This window comes from Triticum urartu, chromosome 3A (assembly GCF_056163025.1).
Source record: "Triticum urartu cultivar PI428250 chromosome 3A, HENAU_Tu73, whole genome shotgun sequence".
Classification (NCBI taxonomy): domain Eukaryota; kingdom Viridiplantae; phylum Streptophyta; class Magnoliopsida; order Poales; family Poaceae; genus Triticum; species Triticum urartu.
In genome coordinates this window covers 526,700,740-526,710,807 of record NC_141875.1, presented here as the reverse complement: position 1 = coordinate 526,710,807, position 10,068 = coordinate 526,700,740, and positions in this window count along the sequence as shown.

The following is a 10,068-nucleotide window of genomic DNA, read 5'->3' as shown; positions in this document are numbered from 1 at the left end:
GATGTTCCAAGAGCTGAAATTGGTATTTCAGACTCATGCCCCAGTAGAGAGGTATGAGACCTCTGACAAGTACTTTTCCTACAAGATGGAGGAGAATAGCTCAACCAGTGAGCATGTGCTCAGATTGTCTGAGTACTACAATCACTTGAATCAAGTGGGAGTTAATCTTCTAGATAAAATAGTGATTGACAGAGTTCTCTAGTCACTATCACCAAGTTATTGGAATTTCGTGATGAACTATAATATGCAAGGGATGACAAAAATGATTCACGAGCTCTTCGTGATGCTGAAATCGACAAAGGTAGAAATCAAGAAAAGCATCCAGTGTTGATGGTTGACAAGACCACTAGTTTCAAGTAAAAGGGCAAGGGAAAGAATGGGAACTTCAAGAAGAATGACAAACAAGTTGCCACTCCCATGAAGAAGCCCAAAGATAGACCCAAGCCTGAAACCGAGTGCTTCTACTACGAAAGAAATGGTCACTGGAAGCGGAACTGCCCCGAATACTTGACGGATAAGATGGCAAAGTGAACAAAAGTATATATGGTATACATGTTATTGATGTGTACTTTACTAGTGTTCATAGTAGCCCCTAGGTATTTGATAATGGTTCAGTTGCTACGATTAGTAACTTGAAACATGAATTACAAAATGAACTAAGACTAGTTGAGGGCAAGGTGACGATGTGTGGTGGAAGTGATTCCAAGGTTGATAAGATCACCATCGCACATTCCCTTTACCTTCGGGATTAGTGTTGAACCTAAAATAAATGTTATTTGGTGTTTGTGTTGAGCATAATATGATTGGATCATGTTTATTGCAATATGGTTATTCATTTAAGTTAAAGAATAATTGTTATTCTATTTACATGAATAATATCTTCTGAGGTCATACACCCAAGGTGAATGGTTTACTGAATATCGATCGTAGTGATACACATATTCATAATATTGATACCAAAAGATGCAAAGTTGATAATGATAGTGCAACATATTTGTGGCACTGCCGTTTAGGTCATATTGGTGTAAGGTGCATGAAGAAACTCCATACTGATGGGCTTTTGGAATCACTTGATTATGAATCTCTTAATGCTTGTGAACCATGCCTCATGGGCAAGATGACTAAGACTCCGTTCTCCGGAACAATGCAGCAAGTAACTGACTTATTAGAAATAATACATACTGATGTATGTGATCCAATGAGTGTTGAAGCTCGCGGAGGGCATCGTTATTTTCTGACCTTCATAGATGATTTCAGCAGATATTGGTATATCTACTTGATGAAACATAAGTCTGAAACATTTGAAAAGTTCAAAGAATTTCAGAGTGAAGTGGAAAATCATCGTAACAAGAAAATAAAGTTTCTATGATCTGATCGTGGAGGTGAATATTTGAGTTACGAGTTTGGTATTCATTTGAAACAATGCGGAATAGTTTCACAACTCACGCCACCCGGAACACCACAGTGTAATGGTGTGTTCGAACGTCATAAACGTACTTTATTAGATATGGTGTGATTTATGATGTCTCTTACCGATTTACCACTACCGTTTTGGGGTTATGCATTAGAGACAGCTGCATTCACGTTAAATAGGGCACCATCTAAATCCATTGAGATGACACCATATGAACTGTGGTTTAGCAAGAAACCTAAGCTGTCGTTTCTTAAAGTTTGGGGCTATGATGCTTATGTGAAAAAGCTTCAACCTGATAAGCTCGAACCCAAATCGGAGAAATGCGTCTTCATAGGATACCCAAAGGAAACTGTTGGGTACACCTTCTATCACAGATCCGAAGGCAAGATTTTCCTTGCTAAGAATGGATTCTTTCTACAGAATGAGTTTCTCTCGAAAGAAGTGAGTGGGAGGAAAGTAGAACTTGATGAGGTAACCGTACCTTCTCTCGAACTTGAAAGTACTTAATCAGAAAAATATGTTCCTGTGATGCCTACACCAACTAGAGAGGAAGTTATTGATGATGATCATGAAACTTCGGATCAAGTTACTACAGAACTTCATAGGTCAACCAGAGCATGATCCGCACTAGAATGGTATGGTAATCCTGTACTGGAAGTCGTGTTACTAGACCATGATGAACTTACGAACTATGAGGAAGCGATGACGAGCCCATATTTCGCAAAATGGCTTGAGGCCATGAAATCTGAGATGGGATCCATGTATGAGAACAAAGTATGGACTTTGGTGGACTTTCCCAATGATCGGCAAGCCATAGAGAATAAATGGATCTTCAAGAGGAAGACAGACGCTGATAGTAGTGTTACTATCTACAAAGCTTGAATTGTTGAAAAACAGTTTTGACAAGTTCAAGGTGTTGACTACGATGAGATTTTATCATTCCTAGCGATGCTTAAGTCTGTCCGAATCATGTTAGCACATTGCCACATTTTATGAAATCTGGCAAATGGATATCAAAACTACATTCCTTAATGGATTTCTTAAAGAAGAGTTGTATATGATGCAACCAGAAGGTTTTGTCAATCCTAAAGGTGCTAACAAAATGTGCAAGCTCCAACGATCCATCTATGGACTGGTGCAAGCATCTCAGAGTTGGGATATACGCTTTGATAAGTTGATCAAAGCATATAGTTTTATATAGACTTGCGGTGAAGCCTGTATTTACAAGAAAGTGAGTGGGAGCACTACAGCCTTTCTGATAAGTATATGTGAATGACATATTGTTGTTCGGAAATGATGTAGAATTTTCTGGAAAGCATAAAGGAGTGTTTGAAAGGATTTTTTCAAAGAAAGACCTCAGTGAAGCTGCTTAAGTATTGGGCATCAAGATCTATAGAGATAGATCAAGATGCTTGATAAAGATTTTTCAATGATTACATACCTTGACAAGATTTTTGAAGTAGTTCAAAATGGAACATTCAAAGAAGGAGTTCTTGCCTGTATTGCAAGGTGTAAAGTTGAGTAAGACTCAAAACATGACCACGGCAGAAAATAGAAAGAGAATGAAAGTCATTCCCTATGCCTCAGCCATAGGTTCTATAAAGTATACTATGTTGTGTACCAAACCTATTGTGTACCTTTCCATGAGTTTGGCAAGGGGATACGATATTGATCCAGGAGTGGATCACTTGACAGCGGTCAAAATTATCCTTAGAAGACTAAGGAGATATTTCTCGGTTATGGAGGTGATAAAGAGTTCGTCGTAAAGAGTTACGCCAATGCAAGATTTTGCACTGATCTGGATGACTCTAAGTCTCGATCTAGATACATATTGAAAGTGGGAGCGATTAGCTAGAGTAGCTCTGTGCAGAGCATTGTAGACATAGAAAATTTGCAAAATACATACAGCTCTGAATGTGGCAGACCCGTTGACTAAACTTCTCTCACAAGCAAAACATGATCACTCTTTGGGTGTTAATCACATAGCAATGTGGACTAGATTATTGACTCTAGTAAACCCTTTGGGTATTAGTCACATGGAGATGTGAACTAATCACATAAAGATGTGAACTATTGGTGTGAAATCACATGACGATGTGAACTAGATTATTGACTCTAGTGCAAGTGGGAGACTGAAGGAAAAATGCCCTAGAGTCAATAATAAAGTTGTTATTTATATTTCCTTATATCATGATAAATGTTTATTATTCATGCTAGAATTGTATTAACCGGAAACTTAGTACGTGTGTGAATACATAGACAAACAGAGTGTCCCTAGTATGCCTCTACTTGACTAGCTCGTTAATCAAAGATGGTTAAGTTCCCTAGCCATAGACATGTGTTGTCATTTGATAAACGGGATCACATCATTAGAGAATGATGTGATGGACAAGACCCATCCGTTAGCTTAGCACTATGATCATTTAGTTTATTGCCATTGCTTTCTTCATGAGTTATACATGTTCCTGTGACTATGAGAATATGCAACTCCCGAATACCGGAGGAACACTTAGTGTGCTATCAAACATCACAACGTAACTGGGTGATTACAAAGATGCTCTACACGTGTCTCCGTTGATGTTTGTTGAGTTGGCATAGATCGAGATTAGGATTTGTCACTCCGATTGTCGGAGAGGTTTCTCTGGGCCCTCTTGGTAATGCACATCAATATAAGCCTTGCAAGCAACGTGACTAATGATTTAGTTGCAGAATGATGCATTACGGAATGAGTAAAGAGACTTGCCGGTAATGAGATTGCACTAGGTATGATGATACCGACGATCGAATCTCGGATAAGTAACATACCGATGACAACAGGAACAACGTATATTGTTGTGCGGTTTGACCGATAAAGATCTTCGTAGAATATGTAGGAGCCAATATGAGCATACATGTTTTGCTATTGGTTATTGACCGGAGATGTGTCTCGGTCATGTCTACATAGTTCTCGAACCCGTAGGGTCCGCACGCTTAACGTTCGTTGGCGATTTGTATTATGAGTTATGTGATTAGATGACCGAAGTTTGTTCAGAGTCCCGGATGAGATCATGGACATGACGAGGAGTCCCGGAAGGCTATATTCAGACATCGGAAAGGTTCTGAGTGATTCGGATATTTTCCGGAGTACAGGAGAGTTACGGGAATTCACCAGGGGAAGTATTGTGCCTTCATGGGCCTTAGTGGAAAGGAGAGAAGGGACACAAGGGGAGGCCATGCCCCCCTATGGGCTGGTCCGAATTGGACTAGGGAGGGGGCGGCGCCCCTCTCTTTCCTTCTCCCTCTCCTCTCCTTCCTTCTTCTCCTACTTGGACTAGGAAAGTGGGGAAACCTACTCCTACTTGGAGTAGGAATCCCCCCTTTGGGCGCGCCCCTTATGGCTGACCCTCCTCCTCCTCCCCTCCTTTATATATGGGGGAGGGGGCACCCCATAGACACACAAGTTGATCTTTAGCCATCTGCGGTGCCCCCCTCCATAGTTTTACACCTCGGTCATATTGTCGTAGTGCTTAGGTGAAGCCCTGCATCAGTAACTTCATCATCACCGTCAACACGCTGTCGTGCTGATAGGACTCACCCTTGGCCTCAGCTGGATCAAGAGTACGAGGGACGTCACCGAGCTGAACATGTGCAGATCACGGAGGTGTCGTGCGTTCGGTACTTGATAGGTTGGATCGCGAAGACGTTCGACTACATCAACCGCGTTACTTAACGCTTCCGCTTTCGATCTACGAGGGTACGTGGACACACTCTCCCCTCTTGTTTCTATGCATCCCTATATAGATCTTGCGTGATCATAGGAATTTTTTTAAATACTACGTTCCCCAACAATGGCGTAACTGAGTGCCGAAGTTATCTGATGTAATTCGATTATGAAATCCTAGTTGTTGTTATACGGATATGAAATATATGGTGTGTTTTATAAGAAATATCAATTTGATTAGTACATGGATTATCAATAATAGTCTAATTACCCTGCTTATTGGGGTTTTCTATTGCAGACGGTTACTCAGACAGCACCGTGGGCGATGAACTCAAACAACCCGCACGGTTTCTAGAAAGTAGGCGTGTTCGATCAACTAACAATCACACACGGCTTCCGGCAGTGAACTATTTGCATTAGGCCACCTTGCACAAACGTTTCCACACAAAGAACTGTGTGTGATATACATACGAACGGAAATGATTTTCTGGGATTCATCGTGTGGGATGTACATACCTATGGAAATGATTGGGTTTTGATGCCTCGCCCGATCGCACACGAGCTCATTTGGTGTCCCAGGAGGCCCTATCCCTGATGGTTTTTGGGTCGTCTGGGAATGACCCCCTATCACCCACACTCATTAGGCGACGGTTACAAATGTCGTCACGGAAAGGGGTTAAAAACCATTTGTATAGCATGTAGTTGTACCAGTGTAAATGGTAGTTTCTAAATTTAATAGTATGGTAGTAGTTCTACTCTATTTTTCTTTCTTTTAGCAGAGGAGAGCCAAATTGGATGTCCTAGTGGGGCAAGAATTTCTTGTCCACACAGATTAAAGTATGAGCATGAACATGATGCTACCATACATGATGTGTACATGGATTACCGTTCTAGTCCACTGGACCAACTTACCGTCTCGGAGTTACCTTGTAACCTCCCTCGGTATCTTACCAACGTGATCATCACTTAATCACAACAAAAGTAATCATAGTGATCTTCACCCGATCACCAACTTCTACATGTGCCATATTGGTGTTATTAAGTGTGCAGGTTAATTATTTCTATTGACCCATAGTGAGACCTACTATGAACTATGTCTAGGACCAAGGACACGGCTATCGATAGATTATACACTCTGCAGAGGTTAGTACACTGTACCCACACCATGGAGCTCATGGCCTCGTGCTCCCATTCGGGTGTACCAATGATGTTCCAACAAAACCAATCTATTGCATGACACCCTCCCGGGCACTCTGACAAACTCCCCTTTGGGCTATGTCATGGGTAGCCCTGATGTCAACTTGTGACATCCGCCACCTATGTGGCAGTCACCGTCGTGGCAAAACTAAAACATAATCGTTCCAAACGGGGAGATCGGTACTATAAAACTCAGGAACACAAGGTTATGATCGCCTACCGGTCCTGGGTAGCGAAAGCGCATAACCTTCCCTAGTTGGAGGCACCGACGAGAGGCATGACAATAGACCGAATTAGGGCCTCCCCGTCCAGGCAAGTGTGGTTGTGATACGTCCGTTTTGCATCATGTTTACCTACTGTTATTTATATTGTTTTTATGTATAATAATTCTTTTTGGAGTATTTATAATGCCTTTTCTCTCATATTATGCAAGGTACACACAACGAGGGAGAATACCGGCAGCTAGAATTCTGGACTTGAAAAGGCTACGTCAGGCTACCTATTCTACAAAACACCAAATGAGCTGAAACTTTATAGGGAATTTTTATGGAATATATAAGAAATATTGGAGCCAATAAATACCAGAGGGGGCCACTAGGTGGGCATAACCCACCTGGGTGCGCTAGGAGGCCCACTCGCGCCCTGGTGGGTTGTGCCCTCCTCGGCCCACCTCTGGTGCCCCTCTTGTGGTATATAAGTCATTTTGACTTAGAAAAATAAGGAGAGGACTTTCAGGACAAAGCATTGCCGTCTCAAGGTGGAACTTGGGCAGGAGCAGTTTTTCCCTTCGGCGGAGCGATTCCGCCGGGGGAACTTCCCTCCCGGAGGGGGAAATCATCGTCATCATCATCACCAACAACTCTTCCATCTTGGGGAGGGCAATCTCCATCAACATCTTCAACATCACCATCTCCTCTCAAACCCTAGTTCATCTCTTGTGTTCAATCTTTGTACCGGAACTATAGATTGGTACTTGTGGGTGACTAGTAGTGTTGATTACATCTTGTAGTAGATTACTACATGGTTTATTTGGTGGAAGATTATATGTTCAGATCCATTATGCTACTTAATACCCCTCTAATCTTGAGCACGATTATAATTTGTTAGTACTTACTTTTGTTCTTGAGGTCACGGGAGAAATCTTGTTGCAAGTAATCATGTGAATTTTATATGTGCTCGATATTTTGATGGTATGTATGTTATGATTCCCTTAGTGGTGTCATGTGAACGTCGACTACATGACACTTCACCATATTTGGGCCTAAGGGAATGCATTGTGGAGTAGTTATTAGATGATGGGTTGCGAGAGTGATAGAAGCTTAAACCCTAGTTTGTGTGTTATTTCGTAAGGGACTGATTTGGATCCAAAAGTTTAATGCTATGGTTAAAATTTATTCTTAATACTTTTCTCGTAGTTGAGGATGCTTGCGAGGGGGTTAATCATAAGTAGGAGGTTAGTTCAAGTAAGAACAGCACCTAAGCACCGGTCCACCCACATATCAAATTATCAAAGTAGCGAACACAAATCAAACCAACATGATGAAAATGACTAGATGAAATTCCCCGGTACCCTCAAGAATGCTTTGCTTATCATACGAGACCATTTTGGCTTGTCCTTTGCCTCAAAAGGATTGGGATACCTTGCTGCACCTTTGTCACTACTATCGTTACTTGCTCGTTACAAATTATCTTGCTATCAAACTACTTGTTACATATAATTTTAGTTCTTGCAGAGAATACCTTGCTAAAAACCACTTGTCATTTCCTTCTGCTCCTCGTTGGGTTTGACACTCTTACTTATCAATGTTGGGAAACGTAGCATGGAAAACGTAGCATGGAAAAACGTAGCATAGAAACGAGGGGGAGAGTGTGTCTACGTACCCTCATAGACCGAAAGCAGAAGCATTTTACAACGCGGTTGATGTAGTCGAACTTCTTCTAGCTCTGACCGATTAAGCACCAAACGTACGGCAGCTCCGAGTTCTGCACACGTTCAGCTCGGTGACGTCCCTCGCCTTCTTTATCCAGCAAGGTGTCGGGGTAGTAGATCAGTTCCATCAGCACGACAGCGTGGTGACGGTGATGTTGAAGTGATTCTCGCAAGGCTTCGCCTAAGAACCGCAAAACTATGACCGGGGGTGCAAACTGTGGAGGGGACGGCCGCACACGACTAACAATTGATGTAGTGTGTTCTAGGCGCCACCTTCCCCATATATATATATGTATGTATGTATGTATGTATGTATATATATGTGTGGGGGGGGAGGGGAATGGGAGAGGCCAAGAGGCGCCCAAAGGCTGGCCGCCGGCCCCCTTGGGGTTTCCTTGCCCTGCGCCCCCCTGCCATATTTGATGAAGGGGGAAGAGAGAAGGAAGTGGGAATCCTAATCCACACTTGCCTTTCTCCCTTCCCCTTTCCTTTTCCATCCCTGGCTAGCCCATATGTGGGGCACACTAGCCCCTTGTGGCTGGTGTGTTTCCCCTCTTGGCCTATAAGGCCCATATCTTTTACCGGGGGTGCTCGGAACCCCTTCCGGTGACCCGATATGTACCCGGTACCCTCCGGAACACTTTCGGTGTCCGAATACTATCGTCCTACATATTAATCTTTACGTATCGACCATTTCGAGACTCCTCGTCATGTCCGTGATCTCATCTGGGACGACGAACAACATTCGGTCACCAAATCGCATAAATCATATAATATTAAATCGTCATCGAACGTTAAGCATGCGGACCCTACGGGTTCAAGAACTATGTAGACATGACCGAGACACCTCTCCGGTCAATAACCAATAGCGGAACCTGGATGCTCATATTGGCTCCTACATATTCTACGAAGATCTTTATCAGTCGAACCGTTTTGACAACATACATTATTCCCTTTGTCCATCGGTATGTTACTTGTCCAAGATTCGATCGTCGGTATCCACATACCTAGTTCAATCTCATTACCGGCAAGTCTCTTTACTCGTTCCGCAATACATCATCCTATAACTAACTCATTAGTCACTTTGCTTGCAAGGCTTCTTATGATGTACATTACCGAGAGGGCCCAGAGATACCTCTCCAATACTCGGAGTGACAAATCCTAATCTCGATCTATGCCAACCCAACAAACACCTTTGGAGATACCTGTAGAGCATCTTTATGATCACCTAGTTACATTGTGATGTTTGATAGCACACAAGGCATTCCTCCAGTATCCTGGAGTTGTATAATCTCATAGTCAAAGGAATATCACTGGTACTCGTCGGTGCTATATAAACGGTTTTTAACCCCTTTCCGTGATGGCATTTGGAACGGTCGCCTAGTGAGTGACGATGATAGGGGGTCCTTCCCACACGACCCACAAACCGTCGGGGATATGCCCTCCTGGCACACATGCTCAGCAAAATGAGGTCGTGTGCGACCGGCGAGCGCTCAAATACGGAAATACGTACAGTAGAGCTAAAAATACAACTATACAGGTGAAATTGTTTCCGGTCGCAAGTACATCCCACACAGTCAGTCCCCACTAAACGTTTTTGTTCGTATGTACATCCCACACAGTCGCTCCAAGGAAAACATTTTCGTTCACAGGTGCATCACACACAATTTTCCTGTTAAATCATTTGTGATAGCGTTGCCATTGCACATGATATTAACAATTTTATTATTTGCGTTATTGAATGCATCACACATGGTCCATAGAAGAAACTGTGTGGCAAAGGTTGTCCATCACACACAGTTTTTATGTGGTAAACGTTTGCGCAAG